Raw genomic sequence first — 19669 nt, 5'->3', positions numbered from 1 at the left:
ACATTTTTTTTTCCCACAAACTTAAATAGGGCAAAACATAGCTCATCCAACATAAGAATTTTGATTGTACTTTTCAAATTAAGAAAAGTACATACATGAACTGATAGGCCAGAGTTAAGTCTGTCATAGAATCATAGAATGGCTTGGGTTGGAAGGGACCTTAAAGATCATCTAGTTCTAACCCCCCCTCCCCTCACACACACATCCCACCACCACAGGCAGGGATGCCACCCACTAAATCAGGTTGGCCAAGGCCCCATCCAGCCTGGCCTTGAACATCTCCAGGGATGGGGCATCCACAACTTCTCTGGACAACCTGTGCCAGTGCCTCACTACCCTTACAGTGAATAATTTCCTCCTAATGTCTAATCTAAATCTATCCTCATTTAGTTTAAAACCATTCCCCCTTATCCTATTATTATTGACCCGAGTAAAGAGTTCTTCTCCATTTATTTTTTTTTTTTTATATAAAACTACTTTAAGTATTGGCAGGCTGCAATGAGGTGTCCCCAGAACCTTTTCTTCTCCTTTCTTCAAAAAAGTAATTTTAATATTAAATAAAATAATTTCCAATAAACTTCTTTGTCCATCCATTCAACACAAACAATGCAGCACAGAATCAGCATAGCACAGAACACTGATGACCCTGAATTTGTGCAAGAGTTTATAGCACCAGAGTTTATAGCACCAAACTCAAATTAATCGACAAGATAGAATCCAGCTGTTAATGAGATGTAGTTTTCCAATACATTCAAAACTTAGTAATTATATTTATATAATAATAATATTGTATTAATTACTGATACATCAAAAGAAATTTAGACAGATTTTTTTTTTTTTTAAGGGCAGCAGTGAATATACACTATCCTATGCTAATTTTTCTATGGACAAACTGATTTCTTTCATAATGACAGGTTTGTTTTCCAAAGCAAATGAGACCAAATGAAGGGGAGCTTACAATCACATACAGACAGGTTCAAGACTGCAGATTTATTTTTTTCTTTGAATTTGTCATAAACAAGTTATTCACATACTTAGTAGAATGTTTCAGCTTGAGAATTAACAGAAGATAGTTCATGCGTAGCTGTTCTCTAGGTCTCATGCCAGCAAAGGCATGCAAAGGTCTTTTTAAAAAGCTAAGTTCTTTATTCATTAAATTAAATGCAAAATACCTTATCCCGGCTCTTTGGGGAAAATTAAATAAATAAATAAATAAACAAACACACAAAAAAAATAAATTAAAAAATCAATATGATATTAATATGATATTATAAGCCTAAAAAATTCTCCTAAAATTCTCATAAATCCACAGCCACCCATATAGGATTATGTGATAGTTCAAAGGCCTCTAGTATCACTGCTAAGTGCTTACAGCAACAAGAGAAGACAAAAAAAAAAAAAAAAAGATGATAGCATAACAATTAATCATTTAATTTCCAAGTAGCATAGTCCCAATATAATATCCAATACCACAGTGGCTTTTTCATTTTAAGTTAAAGCCTATGCTTTGTTCTTTGTGTCATAAGCTTAAGCATGAAACATGATAGTTAGAACAGTCTTTGGAGGTGTTGATTCCAGCAAAAAATACTGACCCTAGAGAAAGTGAGGTGGTGAAAATATTCACAGTAGTGGGAATATTCAGGATCTTGATAGTCAACCATTTTTAAATAATAAAGAACTTAATGGAAAAACTATTCAAAATAATTTATTATTTTTATTTTAACACCATTAAAGGAATGGAAAGTAATCTGATCGTCTGGCAGGGTAGTATCAACCTGGCTAGGATTTGCTTCATTTTTTTTTTTTTTTAACATAAACAAACATGAAAAGCCACAGTCAGTTCCCCTATCAAAGGCCTGTGGTCCTTGGTATTTACGGGAGCTTTGAACATTGAGGAAGAAGTACAAATGTTTAAACTTCACACTTTAATTAAATGATTTTTGCTCATTACGTCCATTGAATCAAACTGCTCCTTGAGACCTTGTGTTCCTTCCAAGTCAACACAGACTCCAGTTATAAATGAGTGCCACAAGGACTATAATGATTCGATTAAGTCTTCATAAAAATCAATAAAACATATACTCTCACTCGCTCTGCAGGGCAGTAGAATCATTAAAAAGTAGTTCAGAAGCATCGTTCATGGAAATATGAGTAGCCGTTGATTATTTAAGACTCCCTTGTCATTGTATACAGAAATGCAGAAGTTTCTGTGTATCTGTGGGCTGCACCTCTCTAGAGGTGCATCATGCTAGAGTAAGAATTGCCAGATATGCAATGTTAGCAGCAGTGATGGACAACCCGTCCATCACATACATTCATTGGGTTTCTCAGGTAACTACTCTATCACTGTTACCTCGTATCAGTACCTGAAACAGACCATTGAAGAACCATTTTGTGAAGAGAAAACATACAAAATAAGATAATTGAAAAGATATATCATTTAAATCTATAAAAAACTGCATGAAATATTTATATATATACATTATGTAGAGAATATATATATATATATATTATGTAGAGAAAAAAAATATATATATATATTATGTAGAGTGATGATTTTTTGCCAGGAATGTCAGGTAAACAGAAAATGTCCAGAAACAGTATCATTACTGTTCACTAAGAATATTTACAATAGTACAGATAAAGGGTTCATCCTACAGACTGGCTGGTTACGAGAGTCCCTGGAATCTAGAAGATGCCATACAATCATTACGAGAATTTTATTTCAGCCTAGAGGAAAACACAGGCCAGGAAAGCCAACTCATGAGTCCTTTGGCTTCAGTGTCTTCTGCAGCAGGGGAAACCAGTAATCTAACCATAGCACTGACAGTCTGTTTGCCATAGGCTATTTATTAGGGATTTGAGCATCCTGATTGACAGACTAGTTCTTCCCTGTTATGAAGAAGAACGGAATTCGAACTTTTATGAGTTTCCATCTCCTGGAAGAGATAGTGAATGAACTGGTAAAAAATAAATCTCTCTCCCTTCTGCCTCTACTATCATCTCACCAGACTGAAACTGCTTCTCCAGCCTTAACATCTCCTTTCAATATGTTCTGTAACTGATTTTCTGCATCATTCAATGAATCCTGAGGGAAATTTCTAAGTGTGATGGGTTAGAATTTGATTTGATGCATGTTACTGGAATTGCTGATCTGAAAGTAGTCAGATACAGTATCTCAGGTTTATGTATATATATAAACTTTCAACTTTTATAGTCTACATACTCAAAGTTACACAACAGTCTACTTATATCCTATAAAGCTCTAGCAAATGTTAATTTTGAAGTTCGCTGGGAAGATAATCTCAGAGTAAATGAAGCAGTAATTTCCTAATAACCTATTGCCATTTCCAGACTTCAATACCATTTGGGTATATCAAAAGGTATAATTTAGGATTGGTAAGATATGATTAAAATATCTGTACTCTAAAAATATTTTCAAAAGCAACAGAAACCATGACAGTCCAGAAAAATATGATCAACATTCTTACCTGGAATGCCACATCACTGTCGAAGAAAATATGTCCTTCAGGGTGCATAGGTAATGAGTTATTCCAATCATACCTGTCATGATATGTGATATGACACCTACAGCTAAGACATCTTACTTGTCCAATTATTTCTATGGACATACATATTCACCATGCATCCATAACATTGCAATGATGAGGAAAGGTATCTGACAAAGGAAGATTTTCCAAAGAGCAAACCACAACACAGAAGAGAAAAAAAGCATATAAAAGATATTAACAGAAAAAATCTGGAGGTAGAAATATTAATGCAACAATTCAGAACACAGATTGGAACAGTACATTTGCTTTCCCTAAAAATATATATATGTATATTTATATATATTATATTATATGCAATGTAAATATTCCTAACATTAAAATTAAAAATAAAAAATATAAAACATTAAAGAGTGAATGAAAATTTCCTAGTTACTTTTACATTCACTTTAAAGGTGGGCTTTAACAATCAAGAAGAGAGAAAAAAAATATATACCATATCATAGTACATCCTGTTTCTTTGTGGGAGGAAGGTTGTTCACCTTTACAAAATATAATGCACAATTCCCAAAACATCTCTCTGATTTTCCTTAACATTTCAGTTTCCTTATCCACATTGTCAAGTCTCTGAACAGCTTCAGTCTGGTACTTCTATGCATCCTGCAACTTCAACGGATTTCATTAACTCTTTCATGACATGTTCCTGTTCTCAGGAAATTATCTATAGCAGAAATATATATTTGAAAATACTTTTTTAAGATTGTAGGTTCTGGAAATTCTGAGTACTGTAGCAATTGAACCTATGGAAGAAGGGTAAAGAAAGGATGCATTCACTTACAAAAGTCATTGCTAATACATGCTTACTTCATCGGTCTTGTAAAAATAGGGAAGTGTACTTACAGCCCCATGCTGTGAATTCCATGGATCTTTCATCAGGGGCATATATGCAATTGCACAGATACTACTTTCTTTAAAAGATAAACAATTGTAAGTATTAGGGCAGAAAATGTCCAAATGTTTTTGTTTGTTTTTGTTGTTTGTTTGCTCTGTATTCTTTGCTTTGCATTGTTTTCGAAAACAAAAATATTGAAAATGTTGCATTTTCTCATTTGAGTTTTGGGTTAATTACCCATTTCGTAGTTTCTTCTCAGTTTTGGAATGTAGGCAGAAACAAATAGAAAAAATGGATCATTCTGCTCAATGCACCTCTGCTGCACCATAATCCATATTGGATGGCAACACCAATTCCAGAAACAAATGAGGAAACAATTCAATGGGACCAGATCAAGCTACAAACTCTCAGAGCAGGGCTGTGCTTGCAGCTGTGAGAAGACAAAGCAGAGCTTCTGAATAGACCAACCAGCCAAAGTGGAATTTATCAAGGTAGATAAAACTCTTAAAACCAGGATACTTTCCCCCAGGGAAGCGCTTTGAAAAATGCCTATTATTTGATGCAATCTGTTCCACTCAAAAGACAAAAAGATTGCTTTTCAATAATACCTTCAAAACACATGTCTCTTCAGGAAAAAAGTACCTGTGAAGATGATACCTTGTAGAAAGCTAAAAAGGAGGCTGAAATCCAACAATCTCAGTGTTACCCTGCTGATCTAAAATCACTCCAAAATATATCCATTCAAATTACCTGCATATGCAAACTTACACAAGATCCTGACAGGAAACCTAATGAGGAATAAAATCAATAATGATTGATGATAAGTACAATTGTAACTATTTAGCACATCACCAGCACAAGGTCCACCCAATAACCAGAAATTAGGAATGATAAAAATTGAATGCTATTAAGTTCAGAATAAAGTTTTCCATGAAAACAGTGGCGCACACAAATCTTCATGGGTTATGTGAGACTCACATAACAGAGACTGGTAATGTGTAGATTATAATTTTATATGAAATATAAAAATGTATAAATATAAAATTATATATATATATACATTTAAATCACATAACGTCAACAAAGCCGTAGACCACACAGACAGACATAGGCAAGGTTAGACAAAGTGGTTTGTCTAACATCTTCATTGCTGACTTCGATGATGGGTCAAAATGTACCTTCAAAATACTTGCAGTTGACATCAAATTCAGAGAATCAGGAAGCATGCTCCTGCAAGACTGCACACTTCTTTATAAGGAGGAGGAATGGGCTGAAAAACCATGGCAATCAATAGAGGCAAGTAAGAAGTCTTACACTTGGGACAGAGTAAGCCCATGCTTACAGTCAGTACAGGGACTGACCAGACATCAGCTTTGCAGAAAAAAGACTCAGGTAGACTTCGAGTTGAACACAAATAAAGAAATTTGGCAAATCCACGCCAGAACTAACCTGTATCTTTACTTTTCAGTAAAGAACTTCTTTACTGAAAGGGTTGTTAGGCACTGGAACAGCCTGCCCAGGGAGGTGGTGGAGTCACCATCCCTGGAAGTCTTCAAAAGACGTTTAGATGTAGAGCTTAGGGATATGGTTTAGTGGGGACTGTTAGTATTAGGTTAGAGGTTGGACTCGATGATCTTGAGGTCTCTTCCAACCTAGAAATTCTGTGATTCTGTGTGCTGCAATTCTGTGGTCCCAGCTATGAAGTCTATGAGAAACCTGAATTACTAATAGCAGTGGTAAGGGTTGCTAAAGGCAAAGGCTAATTAGTTCGTGTAGACTAGCCAGATTTCTCAGAAGCTTTTAACAGTTACTCTCTAGTCTTCATGAAGTGTTTTGAAGAGACGGCTATGTTTTACAGACTCTGCCAGGGTGTCTTCATGTGCCAGTGTGAGTCTAGGAAGCACTCATGTTAACATCATAGTAAAGACATGATGCTGACATTAAACTGTCCAAAGTGTTCAAGAGGCTTAGGTTCCCAACATGATACCGTTCCTTCTCTGGACAGCATTTTATTTGTTCAAAGTACAGCTTCAGTTTACAACTCAGAGTACTCAGAACCTGAGCAAATGGGAGTCCTAGTCTCAAAATTCATATCTTAAATGTGAGGAACATGTAGTCATGTCCAGTTAAATTATTCAGTTAAATTGAGTGAACTATTAGTCTGATGCGCTATAGTAGTTAGAAACTTTGATGCAAAAGCAAAGACAATTGTGACAGTTAAAACCATGTTTGTTTACTCTTAGTTTTCTCTTTTTTTCTTACAGCAATTATCTGTCTTATTCCCTAAGCAACTTCCATCATCAACAGTAGAAGCCTTAACAGGCAAAAGATAGTTTTACGCTGTATTTCTGATTCATTCTCCATTCTCTCTATCAAATGGAGCAGGAACACCAAGGAGTATCTGCAATCATACAATTAAACTTTTCTTCATAATACAGTAACAAAGGTCAAATGAAATTGACACAAAGTATTTTAATATCTTAATTAAAGGACTGGAATTATAAATTATATTAAAAAGATGATGATTAAAACTGCACCATGCAGAACTATTGACAGTTTATCTGGATTTAGATCTTTAGATAAGAGTGTACAAACCCTAAATCAATCTAAGGAACCACAGACCTCAGAGCTACCATCTTTCTGCAGGTATCATTCACTATTCCTGCACTGGAGCCCACGATTATTTGGTGGCAGCCAAGAGAAAAGAGCTTTAAATTTCATGTTCTGAGGGAGTATTTTCTATTACAGACTCTTCTGCATCTTTTTGCTTAGCAAATTTCTTTCTCCTTCCATCCATCACTGCCTTAAACTGTCTTTATGTGTGCTTTGATTCTTCAGCTCCTCTTGCCATTAATGCTGTTATTTACTTACTTTTCAGTTACTGTGAATTAAATCAACTAAAATAAATAGCAGTCTCACCTGAATAACACATGATCTCAGGCAAATTTCTAATCAGAAGCTCAAAATGGATCCAGTGCTGACTATAAAGCTATCCACAATGCCTTGCTTAGTTAGAAGCAGCAGCCTTTCTGCTGCAGATTGCTGTGCATTAGACCATGCAAGCTACATGTTGCACTGTCCAGATCTCTAGTTTTGTCAGAAATAGTTTAAAGCTATGTTATTTTTTATCAACTTTGTATCCCACAGCACAAATATACAGAATTTCTGCTAATACATTGTTCAAGAGGCAATTTTTTTAACAGCTCCTTATTTCTATAGGATCTATTAAATCATTGGGAAGCAAAGGACATAGTTCCTCAAGCATTATGTTTTCTTTCCAGTACTCTGCAAAAACTTGGTTTGAATACACAAATTCTGTCATTATAGAAGTTCAGCTGAAGTGTTTGCTATGTTCACGCTATATAACCTTTTAAATCCTGACCGTACTATAGGTACTTGATTGGAAAGCAGTCTAGATCACACCAGCACATAAAACCATAAGCACCTACAAGAAATTCTTCATTATCATTTGAACATCCACAGGTTAATATAATACCTCATGGTGCCTTTTAATATGAGCCATTTACCCAGGACCAAAACTGAAATTGTCTATCAGCAGTCTACACATGAAAACAAAATAGTCTTGGTTCTCAGTGAAAATGTGTGAGCAAACTTTTTGGTCAATATTGTGTATTCCAAAGTATCTTACAGTAAATATGATCATAGAGAATCGTTTTTTCAGATTAACAGTTGAAAACTTAACTTGAACCTCAAAACATTCATAAATCCAGACAACCTGCCTGTAATGCAGCCTTGATAAAGGACAGATAAAAAAAATCATAACACTGTATTATTCAAGGACAGAGAGAAACATTTCACAATGAGCTACACTTGTAGAAGTATATTGAAAACTACATATCTTGCTCTAAATTAATAAGAACAGAATTTTGGTAAGAGTGGCCAGCAGGAATAATATATAAATTAAAGGGTATACAAGTTCATCATTGCTTATAACATTTTGTGCTTTCCTCTTAACAACAGATTTCAAAGGAATTGAAGTTGTATGTTAAATATAGATGTCTTAATCTAGATAATATAGAAGTGTTAATTCATTAAAGTAGTGATAATTGGTTTTGACCTTATTTATTGCAGAATATGGTGGTGAATTTGTCTAACCAAAGAAGGCAATTTACACAAAAATCAATTCCAACATGCTTGTTGTGTTTGCACATGACTAGTTCAAGCAAAAACATTTTATTTAAATGCTAAGAGTTAGCATAAATATTTTCAAGTAATTTTACTAGTATAGATCCAACTTTAATGCTCCTTATGTTCACTGCAAACACAGATGCTGAACATCAATACTGCATACTTGCAATTACCTCTAATGAAACATTTAAAATGCAACAGTTCAATCTACCAAGTATTTCTGGAACTAATCAATAATGAAATGGGAATTTTCAAGAGAGGAGTTGACAACCTTGGTAACTCACAGTTTTATGCATGAAGATTTCTGTTTATAAATATAATAATTTGCCAATTTTATTTACTGTGTAGTTCCATTTTACTCTGAAATTTCAAAGCTTATTTCCCAGAGTGGTGATAGAATTTCAAAGTATTCAAGATCTCTGGACTTACCCAGAGTTTTGTAATAGCTCAACTTTGTAAACAATTGTCTCTTTTTCCAGTTCTGTCAGGAGAATGACAGGACAATACCCTAAGATAGTAATTCAGGGTCAAATTACCTGAAATACAAAGGGGAGTTAAAAATTCTGAAGCTTAACAGTACTACTATATTTCCTCTGCAAGTAGAGGAGGGCCGTGTAGCTGTTATTCAACAGTTCCCTGAAATCTGAGAAGCAGAGTTATGAAGCAACTCCTCACAGAAACCTATAATGTGGAAAAAGCACAGATGGGGGTAGTATGAAACAGATTCTGGAAAATCTATCAATTGACTGATGTGATTTATGTGTAAAGGGAAAATAAAAGAAACCAGAACTCAAGGTAGGCTATATTACCTGATTGTACAGAGGCCACTAACTTTGGTTATTACCTGAGTACACTTTTAATCCTGTTAAGAGTAATCATCCATGCAAAGGACACAATTTTGTGTTGAATACAGTGGCACATTCTGAGAACAAGAGGGACTCTGTATTTCTGCCTTGTCTTTGAGTATCTGCTATGTTTCCTCAAAATAAACAATATGCTACGCATATAAGATCAGCACAAAGCTTGAAGAACAATCTAAAGACAAACTGGATTCAGATAGGGTTCTTAGCTCTGCAGTCCTGCATACCACTCTACCTCCTTCTGACCTACCATTTCACAATGTGCATCAGATCTCGTAATGGGCTAAGAAGTTAATCTTCTTTTATTTCTCCATTGAAGAATTCTGTTTGCAGATCTTTCATGAAGAAAAATCATCTATGGAATTCCACCTGGATCTCCACTGGAAATCATGTTGAACATGATTCAGGAGAAGGGGTAATAAACTAAGTGAAAGTTTTCTAAGATAATGTTTTTGGAGAACATATAATCAGATAGTTTGGTATGAAAAAAAAATTTGCATAAACACCTTACTTATGATACCAGCGTGCCAAATTCAATATATCCAATTCAGTATTCAAAGTACTGAATGCAAGGAAAAAAACAGACCAACCTTGTTTACACAGAGATGGTCTCTAAACTAGTTATTATTGCTTAGGTAAGAGACCTTGAGAATTTAATTGGTAGTTCTATGAAAACACCTACTCAATTCTGACAATATGACAGTAAAAGGAATTATTATGCAAAGATTGGTACCCAAACAGAAAAATATTACTATGCCCCCTGTACAAATCTATGCTGACTCTCTTTGCTTTTAGTTGTTTCCTCAGGGGGATAAAAGGGATGGGGGGTGGAAGGGGAGTGTAATTAAAAATTGCACTAAAACATGAAACAAACAAAGAAAAAACACAGAGAAACTAGAATGATTAAAGGTGTGGGAAGCCTTCCATACAAGCAGCTATTAAATGTCTGAAATTTTTCAGAATGGAAAAGAGATGACTAAAAATATGTCAGGAGCTTCAAAAAATCAGTGTCTTCGAGACTGAGAATACAAAACAATTGAAGAAGTTCTTGTCACACAAGAACTAAACAAACTTAACAGAAAGTGTGCACAACAAGCAAACAAACAAAAAAAAACATACTTATTCTAGCCAGAAGTGATTAAACTGTGAAAGTCTCTGAAACAGAATGTTGTAGATGCTAATTTCACATGGTTCCAAAATGCAATCAAATTTATGAATGAGGCATCCACTAAGAGATATTAATCAGTCTCCAAAACAAAAATCAGTAGAGATGAGAAAGTATATTAGAAGAATTTTACATGATTTTTCTTTTTTATCTTCCCTAAACAGACTAAGAGATACCGGATTAGATGGATCTTTGTTGTAACTCAGTTGTTGTTGTTATGGGTATGTTGTTACTTATGGATATTAACTCAGCACTTCATAAGCACAAACAAAACATTAATCTTTGTTTAGCATCAAATATTCCTTAAATAGAGTGTTCAGCAAGTTTTAAAACACTTTAACTATTCTCTTCAACAAATACATCTCCACCATATGTCTAGGTTGAGAAGAATTATTATTGTAAAGCAAAACAAATTTTTAGAAATGACACTTTCTCCAATCATTTATTCATGGAAGAGTGGCAACCAGATGAATTATTTGGATCCCTTCCATCTTATGCAATCATTTTCCCAATTCTTACATTAAATAACTACATAAAGAAGCCCCCTCCCTCCTAGCAGGCTTACACTGTTTTGCATCTTTTTATTACATTACATGTAATACTGCGATATGTATACCTCTGCTTGTAGCTTCACAGCCTTTGAACGGTGCCTTTTTTTTCCACTATGGCCAAAATTGCAATTCACATATAAATCACTCACTAACCAAATCCTAAACATAGGTTTTGATTATTTAAAAGAATGATCTGTTTAGAAAACTGCTTTTAGAATCTACTGACTTAACTGACAGTAAACTGGGGATACAATACAGCCACAGGCATATTTCGTTAGTCTGTTTCCTTACTTGCTTTGGTAAAAAAACAAGTTTACCTTTCTTCTCCCCAGCCCCTCCCCCACCCGTTTTTTATCCCAAGTGTCTCAAATACATTTGGATAATTGCACACACATTTTAAGCCCGTATATGAAACATAACAGCCATACAACTAAGTAAGGACTCGAGCAAGCACAGGCAGCAGAGTTAATGGGATATACAATTTCATCAAATATACACAGCCTTCATGTACCTAAATGCTCCTACTGAATTTTTCTTGCATGTACCTCTATAATGAATATATAAATAATCATTATATGAAATTATGAGATGTTTGTTTCTGAGCAGTTTCAAAGCCAGAAATGTTGAGGAGCAAGAAACATCACACGTTAGAATACAATTATCTGAGGCTATAAAACCAGCTTAGACAGACTTGATGATTCTTCCCCCACCACACTCTGCCATTCCATGGCCTATATTAATATGGAGTTACACAGTTTAAATTCTGGGGTGCCACGTTCCTTAACTCTATACACACCAAAACACTATTTGCCAGACCTCTTTTATCCAAACACCTTGTAAATGTAATAAAATAACTGACATTAGCTAACACGTGTACTAGCAACAGTTCAAAGTAGACTACTAAGACTCTTAAAAATCAGAAAAATTAGATAGTAAACTTTAAATTTTTATTGAAACATTTATTCTAAGATATTAATCTAAATCACTTTTTAAATTTCAAATATAAAATATTGCCAATATACATAATGAGAATTAATTGTATCCACATTTTATTTGAAGTTTTCTATAACATATTTAAATTCAAATATCCCATTCACTGTTTATTTCAGCTGGCCACAAAGTGTGTCTTACTGCGTCAAAGAGTGTCTTACTGCAGCAGTAAACTGCATAACAACATATGACAATACACTATGGAAGCATAACTTTAAAGAGAAGAAAAACAATACTCTAAAGCCATGGAAGAATACTATAGTAAAACTTCAAATTGTGCTATTATGTTTCAGAAATGAAGTTAGTAATGACATTTCCGGAAACATGAACACTTTTTCAGAACCTAATTCTGTATGAAAAATGGAATGTACTCAGATAGTTTCTTCTCCAATATATATCTTTGCAATGGAGATATTTTTTTCAGCTATGTTGTCCTTATTGTATGTAATGGATATTTGAGGGCATTCAATCAAAAAAAAAACTTTCTCAATATACTGTAATGCACTTTTCTATAACACTAACATCAACAGCCAAGCTCACAAGCTTTGCAAAACTGGATATTTCTTTTTATTAACCCCATTTACAGGATTTCCAATGTACTTTCATACAATCTAGGTGCAAAACTATGCATTCAGATTCCTTTTTATTGCGTAAATGTCAGATATGCTTAAGAAATCCAAATATCCCAGGGATTACTAAAACACTTTTACAATCATCTTCTGACTGTAATAACTTCTTTATTTACCCATATGCATGAATAGAACCAAAGAAAATCAGCAGAGTATATAAATTATAAAAAACAAACAATGAAACAAAAACCTCAAGAGTCTCTTCTCAGGAAAGTTGTTCCTTTGGACTCCATAATAGCCCAGGAAGTAAAAAGCGAGAACACCTACCAAATTTGGAGATAAAGTTACTTCATAATAATTTCCTAAAGTGGGCACTAGTGCTTGCTACTTAAGAACAACCAGCAAACTCAGCCTTGCACGGAGCATAAAACGACACAACACAAAGCATCTCAAAAAGTCCTCCAAAGAAATAAATCGATGAATTTTTGTTTAAATATATATTTATTATTGATCAATTATTTACAGCCAGCTACTCTAGGTTGAAACTGGTGACAAATTTTAAATATGAAATCCAGATAAGGAGATAATTTCCTGAGTGCAAAGAAAACAAGAAATGCTAAAGAGGCTTTCTTAATAAATAATGTTTTATGAGCCTATTAATATTCATAATAGTTCCAGAAGTGTAATTTTGCTTTGAAGTAGATACTTAATGTTCTTGCTAGTGATAATCTGGTGATCACCTCCTTTAATAAAGTGATTACCCCTTGTGGGTAAAACCCTGGAAGCATTTTCTCTCCTCCATCTCCTGGCCCCTGTTTTGGAGAAAAAAATGCTTCCTTTAATAAATATTAATAAAGGTGACTATGATTATAAAGTATTATTTTAAATGTGTCTTGTAATGTTTCTTGCAATATCTAAAGGTATTTGTGGATGTTGGATCAGTCAGATCCTAACAGGGACAAGATCCCTTACAGGGACACTGCCTTGCAAAGATGAAAATATTCTCTCTGAATTAGAAACATAAAGACAATAGCTGCAGCAATACTGAAACTCAACACAAACAGCTATTTACAGCTAGATTTACAAAAGTACATATCATTTATTTAGTATTGTGATGTCATGAATAACTGTATTAGTATTCTGTTTCTATGCAACTCAGTTCATGAAATAACAGCTTATTCACACTACAATGGGACTAATTCATTTTAATACATCTTACCTGTTTCTTATGTCACCTACGTCAGTACAAACATTCTGCAGCCTGAGAGAAACACTAGTACGGCTACAGAAAATGATGAATACCACACTTTATCAAAACTTCATAAGAAACACGTACAGTATCTGATTTGGCAGTACACTGATAAAATCTTTCATTTTTTTCCTTATCCAGAAAAAAGCAGAAATCAGGCAAAATTTTAAAAGAATAAAAATTTTTAGCTGTGCTATACTATTAATTGTTATCAAATGTTTAGAATGCATATTATAAAGAAGGTACATTAAAAAACATTTGTTCATTTCCTACTTTGATACAGAATTTAAGGGGCAAAAATGTACCAACAACTCAGTAATTCCCAGAGGACTTCTACATTGTCAAATAGCAACATTTAAGGGAAAATATAATAATAAATAAAAGTAAACAAACAAATAAACACACTTCAGCAGTTGTGAAGAGAATTGTAGAAACTATGATGGGCAAAAAGAGACCCTTGCAATAAGTAAATTTCTAATATCAACTTTATCATAAATGTTTCTGCTTATAAAATCCTGTGGATTGATAGTACCATATAAAACTATTATAGTTTACAGAGATACAGTATCTGTAAAACATGACAGTTTTGGTAAGGCTGCATCAAACGAATGTGCAACACAGGTTGTGTGTTGTGTATATGTTGGAAGAAACTTAGAGAGAGAAGTAACACTGCACCATAGTATATGACTTTGAGGCAAATCACAAGGCGCACTTGAGATGGGGGCTCTAAAGAGATCCATCCCCACAGCTAGGTCCACCATCAGCAGTGGTTCAAAGCACCCATTCTCAAGGCACCTCAAACCTTTCAATAAGGCTCATCGAGCTCTGGATCTTAACATGTATAAGCAGAGTAGGCGCATATGAAAGTGACTTAGAAATATAAATTAATTAGAAATAAGAATCTTGCATACTTATTAAGAATCATTTCAGGGTGATGAAATGTGTTTTTAAATGGAGTTACAGCTCTTCATTTCCATAAAAACTTTGATTAAAGAATTCAAAAAAAAAAAAAAAAAAAAAAGGAAAAGGTCTGTTCCACTCAGAGTGAGCTTTTTCTTTTCTTTCTTTCTTTTTTTTTTTTTTAAGCTCCCTCCCCCTGCAACAGTTTTACTGAAGAAGCACATTGCACATCAAAATGAATTGATTATAACTTAATGGCACATGAAAAGTTTCACGCACACAGTACTTCACACCTTGAAACAGTATTTAATGCCTTAAAAATGTACTTGTTTGAAATTATCAGCTTTAATTCTGCCCACTCAATATAAGAGGTGGTATTCTTTTCCAGTTGACAATCTCTAGACTGAAAACACATATAGAACAGCTAGGAATTTAAAAGATAGATTATGTTGAGCAGAAAAATACTGCCACTAAGTCCAATATCTTCTACTCAGTATGATGCTAACTGGTATTTTCAGAGGTTAGTGCTGAAATATAATACTCTCTGGAACAATCTGATACACACTACTTGTTGCTGAACAGGAATTAATGATAGTGGGAGACAGAATAATACCTCTTCCTTCCTCAGAAGCTCTTTATTCCACTATTTGTTAACGTGCTTTACTACTGAAGAGTCATCATAGTTGCAAAGTTCTGTCTCAAGTTTCATATTACATACAATATTTGGAACCTCATACTGAAATCATTCGAAGTATAAATCCAATAGGCATTTTTTGAATCAGGATCTGTGGGCTTGAGGATAACTTACAGAAGCCAATGGGAAGACTCATTTATTTCAATGAATAACTCAGTATAGATTTTGTATTTAGATTTGGGGAGGCAGGGAGGGGCTAATTGTGGTCTATTTTTCTTTGGAAAGAGATACGCATTTCAAAAAAGGATTTTAGAATGTTTGTCTGTAATAACTGCAGTTGACAAATTGAACTAGAAGTGAAAGCAGTAGTGTCTTAGAGGCATTTTGCAGGAGAATCTGTCTGATAACAACTAAGTGTTAACTAATCATAACAAGCCCTTTCTTTGTGGTGACTCTTTGCTTCTTGCCCTTCCACATGACTGAAGATGCAACATAGCCCCAGATTTGACAATCATATTAGGCACTGGTCTCACATTTTCTCCTAAAAGCTAGGATGAGAAGCTCTGCATTTTTCATCCCTCATCATCTTCTGTAATAGCAGTTGTTAATGTAGGTTTACATACAGCTTTATACACATCTTAGTAATAAGGTATGCTTGAAACCTCAATCTGGTATCTGTGACCTGAACAGCACTGCTAAGTTACTTTTAAATATACAGAGCAACAGCATGCACAGTAGCAGTACACATCGTTCTGAACCACAGCTGCACAACGGATAAGAAAATGGTTGATCATGTTGAGTGGTACCTCAACCTGTACTTTCAAGATGAGGTAGCACATGTAGTTCCTATGAAACTGTAAAGCACCTCTAATATAACTTAATAATTAAAGTAGGTCATATTTTGTTTGTTTGTTTGTTTTTTTACATCCAGTGGTTATAAGTCCTCAGTATTTATTTTCATGGCCCCTTTTTTAAGCATAAGATAACATCAAAATAGTTCTACATTAACAATAGAAAAATATTCTGAAGAACAGTTTTCTTCAATTTATGCAGGACATGAATTGTTGGAGCATTTAGTTCTATTATTTACCATAAACTTGGTATTTGCATTTGTTGTATTCAATCAGTCCTATTCATAAGTATCTAAATTACCATCATTCTTGCTATTGTGAACACAAAGAGAAGTGCCTACATATATATCTGCATCTGCTGAGTGATCAAGCAGAATAATTTTTTACTATTTACTTGCTTCTGGTATTCCTCAAGATTTTGCAAGCCACCATGAGGGCCACCCAAAGTACCTGCTTTGAAATTTCATTTTAGAAGGTACTTTATTTCTAAAAACAAAATATATAGAAATATACCCTTTATGACACACCCTTTATGACAAAGTTAAATACACTCTTCCCTGTCTAAAAACACGCTCTCTTATAGAAAATCCTTTAGCTTAGGGCTGGATGGGGAAAGAAAACAAACAAGCCAATCAAAACACTAAGATGGAGCCAAATCACTGTTGGGATCGATTTTTGTATGATGTGACTAGGGTAGTGGAGGACTGACCCATATGCTCAGACCAATTTCTTCAGTCCCATGTTTATAAGACCTAGCTAGGTCTAAACTTTCCATTTTATCTTAGAAAAAAAAATAAATCCTTTCTACAGGTACTATTGATCTAGTGAAACTGTTATCACATCTGTTAGGCAGATATCTAGTAGATATCTGCCATAGCACCAAAAACAAACTCATGATATATGTGAAAACAGCCAAAACCACGAAAGCCATATCACAGTCTTGCTAGTACATTAAAACCTACACAAGCCAGTAAGCGTCTTCATATTCCCATAGCATTTTGCAAACTGAGACTTGGTGCAAACCCCCAAAGCAAGCCTTTCTCTTTGTTGTTACTGCCTTAGCATCTGACCTTTCAAGGGAAAAATTTTCATACCAGTGCTTACAGCTTTTTGCATCAGGTAGTCCTGTTCATTTTGAGCTCATTTTGTTAGATAAAATGTAATGGTCAATAGTAATTCACAGAATATATGCTAGTATGTATACATACATATAAATATACATTTATGTTAATGTGTTAATGATTACATATGCAGTCGATGATTAATCTTTGCCCTTAAGGTGGCTTATTTTCTACCAGAACAGGAAAAAAAATAAAATAAAAAATAGTTTCTGTTGTATGTGGGGAACTCTTACTAAAGAAGTACAATTTACAATCATGTTTGATTCTCATTTTACAGTCTTCAGATGACAGTCAAAATTCTATTTAAGTGACACAATTAAAAAAATAATCCTACCTGCAAATGCTAATGAGACAGCACGATAATTAATCCCACTGATAGGCATTCATATTTAAATAAAATGTTATTGCCTAATCCTTTAAAAAAGAAACAACTTCAACGGAGCAGGTTGTTCACAGCATTGTGACAATAGCTTTTAATCCTACCCATGTTCAAAATCCTATCCAAGTGTTTTAAATGTCACTTAAAATCACAGCTAGAAACACACATGGTATGCTTGATTATTACTATCCCCTTTTCAGGCTCAAGTTGATGACTCAAATATCCCTATCCCTCTCAACCCTCTTCCAGCTTTCTGGATTTCTTGAAATACTCTTTTGTGTATCCTACTCCTGTACTTGGTAGGGGAGGTCAATTAAATCTTACATTTAGAAAATAAGAGCTGTTTAATCTTCACCCCATTAAATTATATACCTTAAGAGTATATGTTGATGCCTATGATATGTTTTATGTTTTATTTGCTTTAGGTACAGACAGGCTCCCAAAGCATCCTTGGGAAATTACCAAAAACTGTGGGGCTGTGACCAATACCATGCCTCCTCCTTTATGACCTAGTATTTCTATGCTCATTTAACTCTGTCTTAACAAGCAAGACATTAGAACTCTTTCCCTTTTCTTCTCTTTCTTTCACTCCCTTTTCATGCTTACAAGCAACTCATTAAAGTTATATATTAAAGAAGGGGGAAATATATATATATATATATACATATATATAAAAAGAAAGGGGAAAACAACAACAACAAAAAACAACCGAATTCCGCACAGCAGTTTTGATCTGGATCCATTTCACCAGTATTACACTTTTTTTTTTTCCTTCAGAGTAAACAAATCTCAATAATTTGTTGTCCAGCGTAGACAACCTTTAGTGAGGATGGTAAGAGTTAACAGTTTTCAGACCCACCACACTACTGCTAATATTTAAAGAGGCATTATCCACTGGGAGTATCAGGTACCACAGAAGTTAGGGTCTAAATGTAGATTTAAAAGGTGAAGACAGTAGAATTAAAAACTAGAGAGAAATACGCTATCAGCTCAAGGGAAAGGACTGTGTAAGAGGTAAAAAAAAATTAACAATTCAATCATTTTCTATTTAGGATATCAGATTTCTTTTACTCTTAACTAAAAAATAAAACCATATTATTTTCAAAAATTATCCCCTTCTAATACTATTGCTCAATTCTAATCAAGATATAGTCATGAGAAGTACTTAAAAAATCCTTCATATTTGGATTATTTAGATTGCTTTTTCTACATGTTTGAAAGTGTCAGAGCTGGTCAAAAATCATCATTCCCATACTGTACAAAATTATCACTTCATAATTATAATACCTGAAATCATAATTTTGGGCTATGATGTTAAAAATATTTAAATACCAAAAAAAAATTCTGAAAAAAAAACAACAACCACAACAGTTTTTGTTTGGAATAAATCTTTTCAACATTCCTAAGCTGTTTTATTAAAGAAAATGGACATGTTTAATTCTTACGTTTGATTTTTAACTGAGGAGGTGCTTTAATGGTGGAAGATGTGATGCGAGTGCTTCTTACCTATCCTTCCTTAAATGGATCTATTTCCCACAGTTAGTAATTCTCTGTATTCTGATAGAGGCTTGCCATTGCTAGTGACATAACAGCAACCACACCTATGGACTGGAGCTGTCACGGTCACTTTGTGTTTGGCTTGGCTTGTGTGTAGTGCTTGGGTTCAGCTTGACCAGATAGCTATCATTTAATTTGTTTTAATTTTGTTTCACTTTGTATGCTTTTACAGCAATATGTAATTTTTGTTAATACTTTTGATGTAGATTGGAAGGACTAAAATCAAACTCTCTCAAGACCAAATGCAGTAGAACTAGAGCTAATTTTTTACCTTTATTGAAAGAGTATTTGTT

At 34.1% G+C, this 19669-nt stretch overlaps 1 protein-coding gene across 9 annotated transcripts in view; it reads right to left on the bottom strand.

The window, feature by feature from the left end:
- The window catches only part of FSTL5 (follistatin like 5), a 407458-nt gene that overhangs the window by 92655 nt on the left and 295134 nt on the right, over window positions 1–19669 (bottom strand). The gene's annotated exons all lie outside the window — the stretch shown is intronic.

The sequence above is a fragment of the Anas platyrhynchos genome, chromosome 4, assembly GCF_047663525.1.
Source record: "Anas platyrhynchos isolate ZD024472 breed Pekin duck chromosome 4, IASCAAS_PekinDuck_T2T, whole genome shotgun sequence".
Taxonomy (NCBI): domain Eukaryota; kingdom Metazoa; phylum Chordata; class Aves; order Anseriformes; family Anatidae; genus Anas; species Anas platyrhynchos.
The sequence above is the reverse complement of the archived record's forward strand: the minus strand, read 5'-3'. Positions and strand labels throughout refer to the sequence as shown.